Genomic DNA, 22017 nt, shown 5'->3' with positions numbered 1-22017 from the left:
GTGTAAGAATTAAAAGAGGCTGGTATAATGATGTCTGGGGTTCCCCCCACCACCAATCTTTGATACTGCGATTATCATTCTAATCCAAATTCTTAGTTACTATAATTTATGAATGTACGTTTTTTGTAGCACTAGCATAAAATAAGAAGAGAAAATAATAATTAAGCACATACTATAAGACTTTGATTCAGTTATTAGAATAAATCGCCTTGCAATGTCAAATATATAAGACTCATTGTATGTATACAGTATCCACATAGTATCCACAGAGAGACTAACATGCAAAAGTGTCCATGATCTGTTACTAAAATGTGAAAAGCTGAGAGAAAGAGGGATGGGGGCACAGTAAGAGGAGGGATTTGGGCAGGAGGGAAGGAAGCAGCCACAGCCTCGAAGTTGAAGTAGCAGAGATCTTCCAAAGCAAAGCAGAGTCTCCAAAGCAGAGCAGAGATCAATTATCAGGCCTTTCCTGGGAAGGTAAACAAATGTTCCCCTGGCTTTTCTTGGTCCCGAGCAAGCTGACTGAAGGGAGGGAGAGGACCTATCAAGCAAACAGCAGGAAAAGAGAGATCGAGGTCAGATTAAAAGACACACACACACACACACACACACACACACACACTATTTTTCTAAAGGAAATTTAACTCCCTATTAAGACTGAGACTCAAATCGCTTCTTGGCCTTTTGGCTAAAATCAAGTGAAGACTGAGACTCAGAACCCAGAAGGTCCACACTAGGGAGAAAAAAAAGTTTAAACTTACAAAGTTATTAAAAATTTTGGAAGATGTGGTTTCCAGATAAGAACAGGAACTGGCTGAGCTCATTTTAACCAGCCTCTTTTCCCTTCACCTAACCTCAAACTACACCTGCTGACTTCAGATGACATCTCCTGCAACCCTTCCTGGACAGCTGTGGAAAATGTGTATTCCAAGAGCACAGGCCTGGCGTCACCCAGGTTTTGGCTAAACTCACAGGTAGGCATAAAGACATCTCCCAAACCCCCAAGTTTGCCAACTCTGATACAAGCACAGGCATAAATCTGTGAAGTTAAAATGGAATGATTTCCTCACAGGTAAACATTTCCAGACTGTACAATTCCTAGGAATGGTCTATTTTCTCTGAATCAACAGAAATGAGCTAGCTCCTAGCCCTACTTCACTACAAGATGAAGGATTAGGACCACTTAATCACTGACTTTCAGCACTTCTTTCTTCCTTTGAAGACATTTCAATAAATTCCCAAACAGACTTTCTGACCTCGGCACGGCTGTCCCTGTCCCCTTGTGAAGCCATTATCCAGTCACAAACAATTTGTGAAACTTGATGTCCCCTGGACTAGAGCTTCCAAAGCCCAGAAGGGTATTAATAAAAAGTCCTTGAGATGGACCCAAAGGAGGTCTCCCCTGCACCCTGTATCTGAACTGACCAGTAATCTGCGACCCCTAGCATTTACTCCTGTTCAGCTTGCTGGTTCCCCAGGCTTGAATGTCACACGCTAGGCTCTCAAAGCCTTTGGAATCTATTACATTGTTGAGGCATATGGATTGACTGTACATAATTGGCCTCAGCTGGATACACTGTGGCCAGGGAGACTAACTCAAGCTACATCCTCAGGCAGGTGACCCAGGACTACATAAGACCCTAACAGATCTGGAAACTCCATAGTCCTAAGCTATTCAGGAGGCTAGTCCTGGATAAAATGCACTTCTGTGGCCCAAGAGTTATATATAATTTGCATAAGAAGGATGTTTAAAAAATGGCCTTCCTTCATAAAAATAGCACCATAGTTGTTTCCTTATCTTCACCCAGCCCAATCTAGTCAGAAAAAAAATGGTTCTGTAGAGACTTTGTACAATCATGGGAATCAGGAAATCCTTGAAACAGAAATCCTTGAACCTGAAGCCTCAGGAAAAAAAAAATCCTGATAGAAGAGACTGAATATAAACATTTCTTCTTCCCCCTTGGTATTCCCCTTTATAGCCTGAAGTAATAGAGACTTCACTTCCTAAAGAAAAAGTGTGACCCCATAGCCTTTGTGGAGTTATACCAGATTAGTTTACCAGCTTTGAGATGGCTCTGGTGTTTTTTAAATCAAAACCCCATTGCAAACAGTAAGTACACTGTTGAGAACCCTCATTTAACTGCAAAATAACATGAAGAAAGAGCTAAACCACTGATAAATTAGATAACTTGGATAAAATGGGGAAATTCCTACTAAAGCACAAACTACCAAAATTGACTGAAGAAAAAAAATAAAAATTCTGCATAGATCTATAATAAGTAAAGATATAGAATTAATAATTTTAAAACTTCTTAAATAGTATAGTCCATGCTCAGATAACTTCATTGGTTAATTCTATCAAACATTTAAAAAAGAGGGACACCTTCGTGGCTCAGTCAGTTAAGTGGCTGGCTTCTGGGTGAGGTCATGATCTCATGGTTCACGAGTTCGAGCCCTCATCAGTCTCTGTGCTGACAGCTCAGAGCCTGGAGCCTGGAGCCTGGAGCCTGGAGCCTGCTTCAGATTCTGTGTCTCCCTCTCTCTCTGCCCCTCTCCTTTCTGCCCCTCTCTTTCTCTCTCTCAAAAAAATAAATAAACATAAAAAAAAACATTTAAAGAAAAACAAATTCCTTGCAAACTCTTCTAAAAATTAGGAAAGAAGAGAATACTTCCTAACTCACTCCTTGAGGTCAGTATTACCCTGATACCAAAACCAGACAAAGACATCACAAGAAAACTACAGACGAATATTTCATATAGAGACATAAACCTCCTCAACAAAATATTAACAGACTGAACCTAAAACATTTAAATAATTATATACCATAACTAAGTGGGATTTATCCTAGGAATGCAAGTTTGCTTTAACATCTGAAAATAAATTAGTGTAACACACCACATCAATATAATAAAGTGGAGGAAAATGTATTACCTTTTCCATAATGCAGAAAAAGAAAACATTTGACAAAATCCAATACCCTATCATGATAAAAATGCTCAGCAAATTAGGAAGAAAAGGAAACTTCTTCAGTCTGATAAGGGGCATCAATAATGCAGAAAGAGCATTTGACAAAATCCAATACCTTTTCATGATACAAACGCCCAGCAAATTAGGGATAGAGGGAAACTTCCTCAATCTGATAAAAGGCATCTACAAAAACCCATAGCTAACATAATTAATAGTGAGAAACTGAATGCTTTCCCTCTGAGAACAGCAGTAAGACAAGAATATCCACTTTTGCCACTTCTATTCAACACAGAATGAGATGTTCCAGCCAGGGCAGCTGGGCAAGAAACAAAAAAGGCATCCAGATTGAAAAGGAAAGTTTTAAAACTATCTCTATTTGTAGATGACATGATCTTGTATGTAGAAAACTCTAAGGGGGGCGCCTGGGTGGCGCAGTCGGTTAAGCGACCGACTTCAGCTCAGGTCACGATCTCTTGGTCTGTGAGTTCGAGCCCCGCGTCAGGCTCTGGGCTGATGGCTCGGAGCCTGGAGCCTGTTTCCGATTCTGTGTCTCCGTCTCTCTCTGCCCCTCCCCCGTTCATGCTCTGTCTCTCTCTGTCCCAAAATAAATAAAAAACGTTGAAAAAAAAATTTTAATAAATAAAAAAAAAAAAGAAAACTCTAATGTACCCACAGACATTTTTAGAACTAATACATGAATTTAACAAGATTGCAGCATACAAGGTCAATATACACAAAAACCAACTGCACTTGTACACACTACCAAAGAACAATCCAAAAATGGAAATTAAGAAAACAATTCCATTCACTTGGTGTCAAAAAGAATAATACACATGGGAACAAATTTAACAAAAGAAGTGCAAAACTTATACTCAAAAACAATAAAACATTACTGAGAGAAACCGAAGACCTAAATAAATGGAAAGAAATACGTATTTATAAATCAGAATGCTTAATATTGTGAGATGATCATATTCCCCAAATTAATCTACAGATTCAATGTACTTCCTGTCAAAACCCACCTAACTTTCCTCTTTTGTTTTTTAATTTTTTATTTTATTTTAGAGGGAGAGAGAGAGAGCAAGTCCAAGTGGAGGAGAGAGAGAATCTCAAACAGACTCCATGCTCAGCACAGAGCATGACACAGGGCTCAATCCCATGACCCTGGGATCATGACCTGAGCTGAAATCAAGAGTCTGACACTTAACTGACCGAGCCACCCAGGCACCCCTGCACCCCAGCTAACTTTCTTATGAAAATTCACAAGCCTATCCTAAACTAAATGTGAAAATACAAGTTACCGAATCTTGAAAATACAAGCAAAACAATCTTGAAAAGTAAGAACAAAGTTAGAGCACACTTCCTGATTTCAAACCTACATTGATGCTATAGTAATTGAGACAATGTAATTGAGTAATTGAGACAAGACAGGCATATGGATCAATGAAACATCAGAAAGAGTTCATAAATAAATCCTCAAATTCATGGTCAGTTGATTTTCAACAAATGTGCTAATTAAGACAATTCAATAGGAAAGAATAGTCTATTCAACAAGTGGTGCTAGAAGAAGTGGATATCCACATATGCAAAAGAGTGAAGTTGGACCCCTTCTTTACATCATACATAAAAATGAACTTAAAATGGATCATGGACTGATTCTAAGAGCTAAAACGATAGAACTCTAAGAAGAAAACATAGAAATATTTGTGACCTGGGGTTAGGCAAAGTCTTAGACATAACACCAAAGGCAAGAGAGTATTCTAAACCATTCGGAAGTATTACCTCTTTTGGGGAATGCTTTCATGAACTTAAATGTTAATTTTACTTTTTTATGCTAAAAGGGGTTATTTATCATCACCTACATAGAAAGCTTAAAACAATGAGAAACTCCCCTCCAATAGCTACACTTAGTTGTCAGAGTGGCTGGCAGTGTGACTTTACAAAGTATGTATCTGTACCTGACTAAGTGATGTCTTCTGGAATATTCAGAGAACAGGTGTTCTGCACAGTTTGTAGCTACCCTTTTCTAGCACTTTCCAGAAATTGTTTGGTACTGTGAAATATAACAATAGGCTCTAGAAGAATCAGATTTTTTAGTTTGTTTCTAAGCAGTGAAATACACAGAAAAAAACCCTCAGAAACAGGTTATTTATAAAATTGGTTTTTAAGCACTAGATAGAACAGTAAGTGTCTTCCATAAATACCAAATGTCCTACGCTTAGGACAAAGAAATGGAAATCTTTCTTTGTCTTTAATCTGTCCATATATAACACAGATAGATGTTTCCTGCCACTCAAACACATAATAATTGAAAGCAAAGTGATACACCTTTTAGAAAAATTATTTTCAGTCGCAACATAGAGAAGAAAAATTTTCAAACAGAACTCAAAATTCCAAACATCCTGACCAAAAAACAAAAGACTGATATATTCAACTGCATTAAAATCAAGAACATCAGTTCCAAAAATATACAAATTAGAGGCAATAAAAAATTATATTAGTAAAAGATATTTGTTTTTTTTTCAATATATGAAATTTATTGTCAGATTGGTTTCCATACAACACCCAGTGCTCATCCCAAAAGGTGCCCTCCTCAATACCCATCACCCACCCTACCCTCCCTCCCACCCCCAATCAACCCTCAGTTTGTTCTCAGTTTTTAAGAGTCTCTTATGCTTTGGCTCTCAATTAATGACCAATATCAAGATACCATTTTGGGGGCGACTGGGTGGCTCAGTTGGTTGAGCATCCGACTCTTGATTTCAGCTCAGGTCATGATCTCATGGTTTCATGAGTTTGAATCCCACGTCAAGCTCTGCACACTGGCTGTGCAGAGCCTGCTGTGGGATTCTCTGTCTCCCTCTCTCTCTCTGCCCCTCCCCTGTGCACACCCCTCTGTCGCTCTCAAAATAAATAAATAAACTTAAAAAAATTTTTTCATTTTGAAGTTTATGAATCAGAAAGGAAAAAGACAGCCTAATCAGGCACTTCAAAAATAAAGACCACTCAAACACCAGTAAACACTCGAAAAGAAGCTCAGTTTTGTTAGTAATCAGAGATTATACTAACATATGTGGCTAATATAATCACTTTGAAACGGTTTGGCCTAATGTAGTAAAGTTGAACATTCACATACCTTACAACCCAGCACTCTCCATTTTTAAATATAAACATGCACCTGTGCACCAGTTGATATATAAAAAGTATTACTAGTGGCGGTAATAGATAATAGATAATAATAGATAATAGATAAAATAGATAATAGATAATCTATTTAATAGATAAAAACCTTTAATAGATAAAAACAAAAACAAACAAAACAAAAACCAGAAATAATCTAATTACATACTGACAGTAAACTGAGTAAATTGTAATGTATCCATACAGCAATAAAAAATAAATGAAACACACTACACATATCCATGTGGATACATTATACAAACATAGCATCGAACAAAAGCAGCAAGCCATAGAAAAATATACAAAATAGAATTGTATTTATACTAAGGTCCCAAATAGGAAAAACTAAGCAATGTATTGCCTATGGATACATACTTACTTAATAAAACCATTTTTTAAAAAAGTAAGAAAATGATTATCATAAAAGCCAAGATTGTGTTTTGGACAGGATGGTTGTTGGGAGGAGGTCTGAATCAGGAGGTGTTCACGGTGGGGGAAGGGAGAGGTGTTTCTGGCATTAATAATGTCTATTTCTTCAACTGAGTTATATGAGATATATGTATATATTTGTATACATAGTGTATACATATACATATATGTGTGTGTGTGTATATATATATAATTATATGCATGTTACATATTATATACACTTTGTATTTGTATATAAATTTCACAATTTAAAAAATCTGAAAATCTAATTCAACAAACCACAATGGGGCACCTGGATCATTCAGTCAATTAAACATCCAACTTCAGCTCATGGCATGATCTCACAGTTTATGAGTTTGAGTCCCACATTGGGCTCTCCACTTTCAGCACAGAGCCTGCTTCAGATCCTCTGTCTCCCTCTCTCTCTGCCCCTCCCCAGCTCATGCACTCTCTTTTTCTCTCTCTATCAAAAATAAATAAACATTAAAAAAATGACAAGGCACTAAGTATACCACATATTTTTTATTTTTATATCTTTAAGGAATAGCTAGATTGACACTTGTGGCTAACTTGATTAATAAATGTCATTAAACATTAACTGATTTTGTTTTCTATTAAATAGACAGATTGATTGAACTCAATCAAGATGTTCAAAATGATGAAAATAATGATCTGTAGAGTAGGAAGTCGAAAAAAAAAGAAAACAAAAAGGTAAAAAAGCGAAATCCATTCTCAAATAATCTCTCAAAATACAAATGATTCCTAGGTATTTGAGATAGGTCAGGAGTGATCAATGACCTGAGCATATATATAAGAGGATATGATGTGAAAGATCCCTTTTAATCTAAGTCTGATATGCTTTACAAATAATTAGACCACAAATCCTCTAGGCATACAACACTGTCTATTGCTAGTTGTGGTGTGTTGACAAATTCTTTTTTTTTTTTTTTAATTTTCTCCCATTATGGGTCATGAAATTCAAGGCGCAATTAAAGATTAGCTCTCAGGTGTAAATGATAATGTTTTTATCTATTATGAACCACACTTCCTATCAAAAGCACCTGGGCTTTATGATAGAGCCCTTATAAAAGAGCTTAATAATTACCAACTTTACACCTAACTCTTGTGAGTAAGGTGCCATGTCTCAGAGACTGTGTTCTAGGATAAGACTGTTGGAAATAATATGTACTTATAGGTATATAACAGGGAAATCTTACACTATAATAAACTTTGAAGGAAGTCCCTAAGATATTTGTAAAGCAAAAATCTCAAGTCAAGATCGTAGGAAGGCAAAGTGGTTTCACTGTAATCAGTGAGCCAATATTTTGTGCGCTACAGCCCTTATTTTAAGAACATGGACAGATTAGAAAATATCCAGGAAAGCATTTGGGATGAGTAGGAATATGAACATCATCTTAGGAAAAAAAAAAGCCTGCATGGGCTAAAGATATTTGTATCAAAGAATAAAACCATATAGATGTCCTCAAATATTTAAAGGATTATAAGGAGAAGAAAAACACCTTTTTCTGTAAGGCTCTAAAAAGAAGTCAATGTATCATTCAGTAGGTGTCAAAAGGACAAGTTTCATTTCACCCCGGCAGAAGTCTGGGGTTTTATTCTCTGAAGTGTCCTCTGAACTGCAGAATACCAGGCAAATACCCTAAACTTAATTCAAACCCTAACACTAACATTGCCTGTAACCTCTAACTCCTAATCACTAACCCTAACTTAAACCTAACCCTATGGAGAGGTCTCTGAACTGCAAGATGCTAGGCACATACTCTCACACTCACCCTAACTCTCACCCTAACCCTAACCTTTACCTTCACCCTAACCCTTACCCTCACCCTAACCATCGATCTGAGAAAGTGGGTTCCTGAACATATGATAAGAAAAGCTGATTAGCAGCCTAGTTGTTCTGGAGAAGACCAAACATTTAAGAATCAATAATATTTCTGAAAATGGATGTAAAGGTAGAGATTAAAAAAAAAAAAAAAGGAACAAGTGAATATCTAAAAACAAACAATAAAAGATTTCAACTCAAGAAAAGATAAAAAGGAGAATTTTTAATTACAGCTGTCCAAGAATAAATGGGTGTTCTGATGAGGTGGTAATCCAGTCATGGAAGGGGTTTAGTCAAAAACTGATAGGCCATCAGGCACACTGTGGGGAGTTTTGCTTTGGGTGGTAGGTTCACTTAAATGACTGCAAACATCCTTTATAAAATCAAAGATTCTCTAGTTTCCTCCCATGATGATTCATTAACCTATTCTCAGATGTTGTTTACCAAAACACTATGTTTATATAAAAACTAAAGTCATGTTATCTGAACATTCATTTTGGTCAAATAAATTAGAAAATATGTGTTTTTCCTTCATTTGATTATTTTGGCTGCCCTCAATGGTATAAACCATTATTACAAAATTTGGACAGGGTTAACCTGAAACACAACTTGTGCCTTTTAAATGAGCTGCCAAGATTTAAAAATAGCCCAGATGAACAAAGGAAATTGCAATTTCAATTCAAAGAACTGACACTAGCAACTACCAGGGTGATGATGGAAGAGTGCGTATAATCATTGTCTGCAGGCAAATACTTCAGTCAAAGAGATCTGTAAGGACAGACTTCTTCTTTCTTTACAGCGTGAAATCTGAACTTTCCTGTCAGTGACAAGGTTAGAACCATACACCACCCACTCAGAAAATGAATCAGACACAAAGAGCCAGATTCTCCCAGAACTTAAAGCACTTCTGAAAGCTGCCTTAACTCTTTCAGAATACTGAGAAACAAAACAAACAAACAAAAAAAAAGGAATGTATCCAAAAATGCCTGTGTAGCTATCAAAAACTTAACACGTTTAGGGGCGCCTGGGTGGTTCAATCGGTTGAGTGTCCGACTTTGGCTCAGGTCATGATCTCACAGCTTGTGAGTTCGAGCCCCACGTCAGGCTCTGTGCTGACAGCTCAGAGCCTGGAGCCTGCTTCAGATTCTGTGCCTCCCTCTCTCTCTGCCCCAACCCACTTGCATTCTGTCTCTGTCTCTCTCAAAAATAAATAAACATCAAAAAAAATTTTTTTAACTAAATACATTTAATGCTACTACTAACGTTGAGACAATGGAGAGCATCTCAAATGTCCACAGTAAGGAATAATTAAGTAAAATATAGTTTATCCAAGTAATGTATCATTACAGTATTCTGTAATCATTAAGATTATTACGTTCCATAATTATAAACCTTAAAATAGAAATTAAAGGTGCTAGGTAGAAAATAAAACATTGTGAAACTATACATGTGCTATGTTTTTTAAAAATACATACAAATATTAGGAAGCTAGACAAGATGGCAAACTAACATATGATGGTGGCTCTGACCTTGTGCTTGACCCTAGAAGCTGCACAAATGAGAGGTATATCAATGGATTTCAGAATATAAAACTATGCAGATGACATGATCTTATGTAGTAAACCTTAAAGAATATGAAAAGACTGTTAAAACTAATGAATGAATCCAGTCAGTTGAGGATATAAAATCAACATACAAAATTCATTTGTATGTCTATACACTATCAACAAGCTATTCAAAAAAGACACTAAGAAAACAATCCCATTTACAAAGGCAAAAAAAAAAAGAATAAATACTCCAAAATATTTAACTAAGGAGGTGAAAGATTTGTATTCTGAAAAAAATAAAACATAGATGAAAGACATTGAAAAAGACACAAATGGAAAGATATTTCATGTCCATGGATTGGAAGATTTAATATTGTTAAAATGTCCATTCTATCCAAAGCAATCTACAGATTCAGAGCAATCCCTATCAAAATTCCAATGGGATTTTTCAGAAGAATAGAAAAAGCAATCCTAAAATTCATATGGAATCACAAAAGACCCCAAATAGCTAAAGCAATCTTGAGCAAGCAGAGTTAGAGACATTATACTTTCTGACTTTAAAGTATACCACAAAGCTATCTATAGTAATCAAAACAGTATGCTACTGGCATAAAAACAGACATACAAACTAATGGGACAGAGTAGAGAGCCCAGAAATAAATTCAGACATACACGGTCAACTAATTTTTGACAAAAGCACCAAGAATATACAACAGGGAAAGGATAGTTTCTTCAATAAATAGTGCTGGGAAAACTGGATATCCACATGCAAAAGAATAAAATTGGATCCTTATCTTACACCATATGTAAAAATTAACTCAAAAGGGACCAAAGACTTAACTTAAGCCATAAAACTCCTAGAAGAAAACACAAGGAGTAAGTTCCTTGACATTAGTCTTGGCTTGGCAATGATTTTTTGGATTCAACACCAAAAGTACAGGCAACAAAAGCAAAACTAAATAAGTTGGAATACATCAAACTAAAAAGCTTCTAAAAGAAACAATTGACAAAATGAAAGGGGAACCTATGAAATGGGGGGAAATATTACAAACTATGGGCTAGGTTTTTAGGCTAATATCCAAAATACACAAGGCACTCACAACCCAATACAGAAAAACAAATAACCCAATTTAAAAATCTGCAAGGGGCACCTGGGTGGCTCAATCAGTTAAGCATCTGACTTCAGCTCAGGTCATGATCTCACAGGTCGTGAGTTCAAGCCCTACATCGGGCTCTGTGTTGACAGCCTGGAGCCTAGTGTCTCCTTCAGATTCTGTGTCTCCCTCTCTGCGTGCCCCTCCCCCCACTCACACTCTGTCTCTCTCTCTCTCTCTATCTCTCAAAAATAAATAAATGTTAAAAAAAAATTTTAATCTGCAAAGTACACATTTTTTTCAGAGAAGACATCCAAATGGCCAACAGGTATATGAAAAGAAGCTCAACATCACTAATCGTCAGGGATGCAAATCAAAACCGCAATGAGATATCACCTCACACCTGTTAGGATAACTATTACTAAAAAGGTAAGAAATAACAAGTGTTGGCAAGGATATGGAGAATAAGGAAACCTTATTGGTGAGAATGTAAACTGGTACAGGCATTATAGAAAACAGTAGGGAGATTCCTCAAAAAGAGAACTACCATATAATCTAGCAGCCCCATTGTGGGTATGTATCCAAAGGATATATGTCTCAAAGAGATATCTGCCCACTATATTTATTGTAGCATTATTCACAATAACTAAGATGTGGAACAACCTAAATGTCCATCAATAGACAAATGGATACAGGAAATGTAGTATAGAGTTATATATATATATATATATATATATATATATATATATACACATATATATATACACATATGTATATATACACATATATATATATACACATATATATACACACATATATATACATATATATATATATACACATATATATACATATATATATATATATATATATATATATATATCAGGATATTATTCAAATAGCCTTTAAATGGAAGGAAATTCTGTCATTTGTGACAACATGGATGAACCTAGTCATTATGCTAAGTGAAATAATCCAGACACAGAAAGACAAATATTTCATGATCTCACTTATATATGGAATCTCAAAAAAAAAAAAAGTCAAATTCATAATAATAGAGAGAAGAATGGTGGTAACCAGAGGCTGGGGGAAGGTGGAAAAAGGAGATACTGATCAAAACATACAAATTTTCATTCAAGATAAGACCAATGAGTCTGGAAACCTACTATGCAACATGTGACTATAATAATAATTGATTGTATAATTAAAATTTGCTAAGAGTAAATCTCAGGTATTCTCAACACACACACAAAAATAGTAACAAGGAAAGGTGATGAATATGTTAATTAGCTTGACTGCAGTAATCATTTCACAATGTATACATATACCAAAACATTACATTGTACACTTTAAATATATAAAATTTTATTAGCCAAAAGTAAATAAATCAAAAAAAATTTTAAAGAACACAAAACTTTCAGAAAGCTCTGATGAAACAGTATTTGGTTATGTCCCAGTTAGGGGGCATTCATGAGGGAAAAGGAGAAGGACAGTCTAGAGCAGAAAAAGGCCCCAAACCATAACCATGGGAATAGACTAAGAAGAACTTCCTTCCCTGGCCTTTGATCCTGCCTCACATTGCCCTGGACCGCTATCTACCCAATTAGTTGAAGGACAAGTCAGAGCTTAACAGAGGTTTCAGGATAACATCTACACAGGGATGGATTCTAGAACTAGTGAGGAGGAGCAGAAAACAGTAGGTGCAGGTAGATGAGCCAGCACCTAATTATTTGCTTACTTCTCCTCTTTCTATCCCATTATTTAAGCCAGTAGCTCTCAAAATGTGGTTCCTGATCAGCAGCATCATCACTAACTGGTAACTTGTAAGAAATGCAAATACTCCTCTCCACTCCAGACTTACCATATGAGAAAATCTGGGGGGCCCATGATTCTGTGCTTTAACAAGCATGCCTGATTATTCTGATGCATGTTATAGTTACAGAACGACTAGCCTAGGTGATTTAATCCAAGAGAAGCAACTATCAGTGCAGAAGGATGCCCTGAAAGAGAGATAGAATGGATCACTCAAAAGTATGGCCATGGAAAGAGGTCATAGGCTAGCCCAGATGGTAACATCAGAGGCTGTCCACCTTATGGTATCTCTCCAGAGCCTCCTCTCTAAATTCTACAGGAGGGGCACAAATTCTAAAGAAAGTAGATTAACAAGCTCAACACTCTCTAGTAGAAGAAGCCAAATTAATGGAATGGCTAAAATAAAACTTTTTTTTTAACATTTTAAAATAAAATATATAGCCTCAAAGAGACAAGGGGAGATATAAACATGAACCAGCAACTGAATCATAAGGAGGTAGAATCTGGAATTATGAATAGAGTATGAAAACGACTATGAGAAATATAATAGTTGAAATACAAACCTCTAAAAAGAAATTGAAGAGCAAAAGTTATGAAGAAAGCACCTTAAAAATATAGGATGAGGTACATGAGGTTTGTATATGACCATTTATATAAAAGAACAGCACAGCTAAACAAAATAGCACTACAGATCTTTCCATAACGTGTATATGCATACATCACAATGAACACAGATTAAAAGATAAGTGACTAATGGAGGTATGACACTGGAGTAGGGATGAAAATGGAGAAAGATAAAATAATATGTGAATGGCCTTGCCCAGACCATGATGTACTCTGCTATGACAAAGAGTGTAATAAACTCAAATCTCTGCCACTGAGGACCAAAATTAAGATTGTTTTTTAAACAATGCCACTTAAGGGGTGCCTGGGTGGCTCAGTCAGTTGGGCGTCTGACTTCAGCTCAGGTCATAATATCACCATTTCCAAGTTCAAGCCCAGCATCAGGCTCAGTGCTGACAACTCAGAGCCTGGAGCCTGTTTAGGATTCTGTGTCTCCTTCCCTCTCTCTGCTCCTCCCCCACTTATGCTCTCTCTCTCTCTCTTTCTCTCTCTCAAAAATAAATAAACACTAAAAATTTTTTTTAAAAAAAATGCCACTTAAAACAATACAAGGGACTACACAAAATAATGATAGTTGTGCTAGGACAGAATAATTTTATGGGCGTGTTTTTCCATAATTTAAAACCACTGCAATTTTTTTTTTTTGTTTTTATAATAGCAGTTAAGAAAAGGAAAGAAGGCTTTCCTCCAGGAAGTAGTTTATTTGCTGAAATAATTGGACATTAATCAATTTATACATTTGTAATATTGAACTGACTTTTTTTCAGTTATGAATCACATGAAAAAAACAGTACCTTTAACAATTCAATGCCATTTTGCATTAATCCTCCTGATAACAATACAGACTTTCCAGTCAGTAAATGTCATCAGAAAAAAAGAGAAAGTTCATCTTCATTTAAATTATCTAAGCTTCTGAAACTTGGGTGTCAGTTGCTTTATTTTATTCATCAAAATTTCCTTTTCTGGTGTTCAACCAGGTTAATGATGAACAACCTTTATATCATAAGATCAAATTGCCTGACATTTCTCTCTGGATATGTGTGAAAATTAGAACTGCCTCAATCTGTACTTAGATATTTAGAAACCACAGTTGTCCACTTTTCATACAACAGTAGCTCAGTTCAAATGAGTGTGAATCGTTCGCATTCTCTAAATGGTGAAAATGACACATGGGTGAATTAGAAAACATCTGGTTTTGTCCCAGATCTTAACTCCTTTGGGCCTCACTTCTCTCATCTGTTAAGAGAACTGAACTGGAAGACCTCATAAAGCTCTTACGTCTTGATGATGCTGTGTAGTAAAGACAGAAATGGATAATAAACTCAGCTAGTTCCCTACTCTGGCCCTGATCCTAATCTTGAATCCATCAGGAATCTGCTGCTCCCTCTACTGAGGGAGAATGCAGAGTATTTAGTTAGGCACAGATATACCTCATGATTTTTTGAAATTATATACCAAATCAACGAAATTTCAAACAGATGATGTCTATGGTTTTATGTCCTATGTAAACCGAACAGAAATATGAACTTTAGCTCTTCTTTTTTATTGCTTCATATTTTATTTCATCTTATTTCCTTGGGAAATTCCCATATGCCTTTCAATTTACAGAAGCTATAGACCGAGGGACCATTACTTCTCAGGCTTGCCTTCATTCCCACTTTGAACTCTTCTTTTCAGAAATGTATACAAGAAAAATAAAAAATAAAACTGCATTATGAAATAAAAGGAGACCACTAGTGCATACATCTTTCAATATTTCTTCTATTAAATTTCCCACAACATTTAGCTCAGAGAACTCATGTATGTATGATAGGGCCAAAATGGTCATTTGTGGTTAAAATAAAAACCAGCATCAATAAACTCAGCCTGACTGAAAGTGGCATTAATTTCTGATTTTCCATAGTGATTTAGGACTTCTTTGAATTTAATCAACTACTGTATGTCTTCCAAGAATGGATAGGCAGATGAAAGATACACTTAAAAGCATAGATGAATTTAAGAGCAAAGATACATTTAAAAGTATATTATTTCACTACAAATCAAACTATCACAGTTATCCACTTTTCTACAAGTAGTTCACTTCAAATCAGTATTAAATAACATGGCACAATCAAGCAGACACTTCTTATGCTTGAATGGTTACCTGACTAAGCAATCTAGCAAAACGAAAACACACCTAGAATAAAGTTTTGCATAGAGCCCAAATGAAGTGAAAGGCAAACAATTACAGTGTCTTGCATATAGTAAATACTCAATGAACACTGCATATCCGAAGCACATGAGAGAGAATAACTATCAAGGAACTTAGGATCTAAAGAAGCGAGACTATTTTGCATGTTTATTTCAAAATATGTTTCTGGAGTGCCCATTAAATATCAAGAGCTCCCACTGGAATTTTTTTTTAATCAATATGACAGGGACCCTGTACTCAAGTAAATAAGACAAATGAAGAGCTATGTGAAATGCAGTGGAAGTTGAGAACAGCGGTAGCTCACCCTGAATTTAAAGACCACCTGGTCCAGGTCTTAAAAGTTAACTAGAATTAGAACAAGCATAAAAGGAGGAGATATAGAGATCCTAAGAAAGTGGAATCTTGGCAGCAGAGTAAGGAAAAACAAGAGTTGTCAAAAATAGGAGGTAAGAAAAAAGTAATAGAAACACCAATGTTCCAAAGCTTTAAACACTGTAACACATTATTCAAATATTTGTTTGTTTATTTCCTTAATGTGGACTGGATAAAAATGTTTGTACTCTTTAAGAAAAGATAAATAAAGAAGTTGGGGTGCTTGGGTGGCTCAGTTGGTTAAGTGTCTGACTTTGGCTCAGGTCATGATCTCACGGTCTGTGGGTTCGAGCCCTGCATCAGCTCTGTGCTGACAGCTCAGAGCCTGAAGCCTACTTCAGACTCTGTGTCTCCCGCTCTCTCTGCCTCTCCCCAGCTTGTGTTCTCTCTCTCGATAATAAAAAAATAAACTTAAAAATGTATTTAAGAAAATAAAGAAGTTTTGGATAATGTGTTTTGGATATTAGTTTGCTAGAACTGCCATAATAAAGTCCCACAGACTGGACAGCTTGAACAACAGACATTTATTTTCTCAGAGTTCTGGAGGCTAGATGACCAAGATGTCAGCAAGACTGGTTTCTTCTGGGCTTCTCTAGTTCACAGATGGCCAACTTCTCCTTCTGTCTTTGCATGGTCTTCCCTCTGTGTGTATCTATGTCCTAATCTCCTTTTCTTATGAAGACACAAGGTATATTCGATTAGGACTCACCCTAATGTCCACATTCTAACATAGTTACCTTCTTAAAGACCCTATGTCCAAATATGGTTATATTCTTAGGTACTGGGTTAGGATTTTGACACATAAATGGGGATGAGGGTTCCCAATTCAGCACATAATGTATATGTTTAGGCTGAATTTGTGTAGAACATCCGAAAAGAGATAACCTTAAATCATTGTAATTGTAGCACAAGAGTATGTGTAAGAGGTCATATGCAGAGATTTAAAGCTGAGATGGTAACTGAAATCATGAAAGTGAAAAAGCCCACAAAAAGAAAAATCTACAGAGATAACAGCAGCAAGCCAAGAAAAATGTATTCTTGATTTCTCTGTGTTCCTCACTAAGTATCTAGAAACAACATAAATGTAAATCGTAAAGTGTTGAAGTTGGAGAAACCTTTTCAGACCACACTCCTCTTTACTCCACTAAGGAAAATAAAGGCCTAAAAGTTGAGTGCCTTTTTCTTGAATGGTTAATTTCATAGGCCACTGTTCAGTTATCATGTTTTAAAGAAACAAGAATTTTTTAAAGGACTTTGAATTTTGTATAGGCTCGGTATATGTAAGTTATAAATATATGGCTATAGATGCATTCTGCATATATTATGTAGACCTGTGCTGTTCAAGTTGGTAGCCACTAGTCACATGTGCCTATTTTAATTTAAATTACTAAAATTTAATAAAAGTAAAAAATTTAAAATTCAGCCTATATTGCATTAGCCACATTTCAAGTGCACACATGGTTAGTGGCTACCATATTGGGCAGTACAGATATAGAATAGTTTTGTCACTGCACAAAGTTCATTTGGACAATGCCAGTCCAGAATATTCTAGAAATCAGGTAGATACTTCCACCCAAAATTTGAGGGAGCTCAGATTTGTAACTCTCTCAAATTATAAAATACTGCAGGTGTCACTCATTTCAACTACAAGTACCTCATCTGTTCTTTGGCCAAAGTCCACACCCCCCCCCAAAAAGAAAAAAAACTCCTTTCAAAATTTCCCTTGCGATTTTCAACTTAACTCAAGTGAGGCTAAAGCTGACTTTTGAAAGACCAAAAAATAATGAAGACACATTACTAATTTTAATAAATGAGCAACAGTTTTGAATAACCTAAAATGGCCTAACATAAATTCTAAATTATTCCAGAAACTCTTTTCCTGAAGAAACATTATAGATTCTTCCTCCATTTCTAAAACACTGTGGTCAGGTCTGTGAACGGCAGGTGATTATTTCACATTTCATCTAAATGTTGAATAATCCATGAGTAATTCTTTCACTCATATGCAAATTTTAAACCAAGAAATTAAAGTCATTGAGGCTGTTCCTAAATTCACGAAGAATTACATAACGATATGAAAACCATAAAAATCAATCACTTTATTTTTGAACAAGAGTATAATTTGATGGAGCTTTTATTTGTACAGAGGGGAATGAAATTTATGAGTGGCAGAAAGATAACAGTGGGCATTTGACTAAGATTTGCCATTGGAGCAGGCTTGAAAGCCCAGGGTGTTTCTCAAAGTGTGACTATCCCAAGAAACAGCAGAGAAAAATGTAGGCCTCCAGAACTTCACCTCAAAGCTACAAAACCAGAATCTGTGTGGATGGAGTATTGGAATTTGCCTCTTTTAAATGTACTCCTTCAGTATTGCTTGTCTATTAAAAGTTGAGGAGAATGCAAATACTGAAATCTATTTGAAGTTCATACGTTTGGTGTAATCACTGCAGAAATAATTAGCTGTTCTGGCCCTGGGAGTTCCATCCCAGGTATGAAAGAGCCCCTATAAGGCAGATGCCATTAAATGTCCTTGTTTTTCTTTTTGGAAGTAAGAATAATGACTTCAGTTTTAATTATAATTTGTAATTATAATTAGAGAGTCAGAATATCTTGCACTCTGATGAAGAGCTATATAACCTGCACACCCACTTTGGATAAATGAAACTGGGATAAAAAAAACATCTGAAGATCATTTTTAGCCTTATTATCTTATATCCTCTTTTTTATTAATGTGTAGGGTTTTTTTTTTACTTGAAAGATCAAACTGAAAGAAGTCTGAGCTTAAAAATATGTCTAAGGAATTAAGACCCCATAAGTAAATATTAACAATTAAAAAGGTCACTTAATTTGGAGACAGTAGTCTGTTTTTTAAAAAAAAAGCAGTAAGATTTTTACTTGAGTTAACACATGAAAGTCTGAATTTAATCCACTAATTTTTCTAGTGTTTGATCAAATAGCAAAATGAAAAAAAAAAAGGAGGTGAATCTATTTAATTTATAAAATTGATCTTGTCCAGGGACTATTATGCAGACACACAGAGACTGCACTTGAATTTAGAGAAAGGTGACTCAGTATTTTTTTCAGTCTAAAATGTTTTCACAGAAGGAGCAACTTTATATATACAAAATATAAACTACACAATATATACAATAGTTTATGCTTTGTATTCATAGTTAAAAGATAAACTGAGGCATATTAAAAATGTTAAGAGTTAATTTGAGCAAGAATCTACTGGAATGGGGTAACACCAAACCGGAAGTGGTAAGGAGCACTCCACTAAAAAAAGTTGGGGGAAAAATTTACATAGAAAAGATGAGGAAACAAAGAAAGGAAATTATTTGATTGGTTGGAGTTTAAAGGCTAGTTCGCTGTTTGTGACTGATGGTCATAGCTTTTTGATTTTATAACCCTAAGGCATTTATACATAGGCTTAGGTTTGGGGTTGCTTACAAAGGCTGGCACAGCATTAGCGCCACCACAGTCTGTCTCCATTTTGTAGTTTATACACACACACACACACACACACACACACACACACACATCATATGACTTATTTTTCCCAGTTGCATTTAAAACCCCTAAAACTGCACTTGATCAGTTTTGCTTTATTTTCAATACAATGTCTTTTTCCTTCTAACTGTCACCTTTTGTTTATCTGCAATCTACAGTGGTTGAGAAGAGAGCCTAAAGGGATGCAAATGATGAAGACACACTGCAGCCTTCCGTAAGAGTCAACTGAGCACCTACTGTGTGCCTGGCACTCATCTACGCCCTTCTTACGCGCTTCAGCGCATCGCAGCCAATGCAACTCTGGGTTCCATCTTGTGCCACTGAGCAAGCCAGCAAGAAATCCCTAGAGGATTTCATTTACACTCCGAGATACTGCTGGTGTCTGTGTCATCATCTACTATCAGGAAGAAAGGGGTGGAAATTGCACTTTTAAACTGTTTTTCACCTGCTAAATCATTTTACTTGGCCAGTGTTCTCAGTACTACTTCCCTTCTTTTTAGAAGTCTGAGTCCTCTTCATCAGTTGATTGCTCTTCAAATAAAGTCAAATGATGGCAGTAGCAGACTGAGAGGGCTCATTCTATTCTCTTTTTTTTACTCCTGGCAAGAAGATCTATCACCCATTTGAAAGACTTTCAGTCCATGAAAACAAGATCTTAACACTTCATCAAAGCTGAGGAAACCTGAGGATGTTTTGGAAGTCAGCCAGTTGGGTGTGTCTGCAGTGTTTGATGCTTTCCCCCTCTCTCTTCCCTTTCTTTTATCCTCAGCTGTCTGAGTTCTTTTATCCTTAGCTAAACAGCAGCCAAGGAGCCTGAGGCAGTATACAGGATCTAAAAAACACCCCTAAATCAACTAGAGGCTGACTCCTTTCCACAGATGGCACATCACAGACTTTACCTTAATCCTGGTCAGTCTAACTGAACATTATTAAGCAAAAACCCGAAGGGAAAATGAGGATTATAGAGAAAACTATATCACTATTAGAAGAAAAACAATCCTCTAAATTTATGTAACTACTGGGTTATATTTTGTCTCCCTTCGTAGACCATGAGCTCCTTGGAGGCAAAAATACCATCTCATTCATCTCTCAAACCTTGGGTAAACACAGGGTGTAGCACACGGTAAGCATTCAAAAAAAGTCTCAAGGAATAAATGGGAATTAATGCGTGCAAGCTTTGTTCTTCTATTACTTTAAAGAGTTCCTTTCTGATTTTATTTTGTTTGGTTATGACCTGAGAGCCAGAAATGTCAGCTTTCATTCTCGTCTATCCCCCAATACCTCTCAATTAGATTACTGCAACTGTCCTCTAATTAAGAGCCTGGAGTTCTTCTGCCCTCAGTACTATATACTAGCGCTGAATCCATCTTCTCCAATATTGTTTTAATCAAGTTAAATCTCGCAAAGAAACCTAGCATAGTTTCCTCATCCTGTGGCAAATGAAGTCCAAAACTCATTCAAGACACATTACTCACCCAGCCAAGTTTCTGGTCTCCCTTTCCCCATTTCCTTTTTACTAATTGTGCAGGTTTTGTTTTCGTTTTGAAATAATAAAAATCTGTTCCAGTCTCTTCATCTTTTAAGAATTGTCATTACTGTTGACAAGAGGTAAAAAAAAACGAAAACAAAATCACTTCTGTCTGCTTGATGGAACTCCATAGACAGATATTCATTTGAACAATTAACATCTCAAATAAAAAACATTGTGCCAATATACTTCCTTTTCAAAATAAAACTTCTACTCTATATCAAAGCTCTAAAAATGTAGAAATCAAAAGGGATATGTTGAGATCTTTAAGTGATTCTGTTCATTTTCTTTTTTCTCCAGCTTTATTGAGATATAACTGATATGTAACATTGTGTGAGCTTAAGGTTTACAAAGAATTGATTTGATATACTCATATATTGCAAAATGATTACCACCACAGCGTTAGCTAACATCTTCATCATGTCACATAATTATCATTTCTTTTTTGTGATGAGAACATTTAAGATTTATCTCTTAGCAACTTGTAAATATATAATATAGTATTATCAATGATAATCATAATGCCATATATCACACCCTCAAAACTTATTCACCTTATAAGTTTGTACTCTTTGACCAGCATCTCCCCATTTCTCCTGTTGTCAGCCCCTTTTAACCACCATTCTACTCTCTGTTTCTTTCTTTTTTTTTTAATTTTCCTTATTCTTGAGAGATAGAGAGAGATAGAGCATGAGCAGGGGAGGGGCAGAGAGAGAGGAGGAGACACAGAATCTGAAGCAGGCTCCAGGCTTTGAGCTGTCAGCACAGAGCCCGACGCAGGGCTTGAACTCACAAACCACAAGCTCATGACCTGAGCTGAAGCCGGATGCTTAACTGACTGAGCCACCCAGGCTCCCCTACTCTCTGCTTCTTTGAGCTCCCCTTTCTTAGATTGCACATATGAGATCATAAAGTACTT

This window comes from Panthera onca, chromosome F2 (assembly GCF_046562875.1).
Source record: "Panthera onca isolate mPanOnc1 chromosome F2, mPanOnc1 haplotype 2, whole genome shotgun sequence".
Lineage (NCBI taxonomy): Eukaryota > Metazoa > Chordata > Mammalia > Carnivora > Felidae > Panthera > Panthera onca.
Note: the sequence above shows the minus strand (reverse complement) of the source record.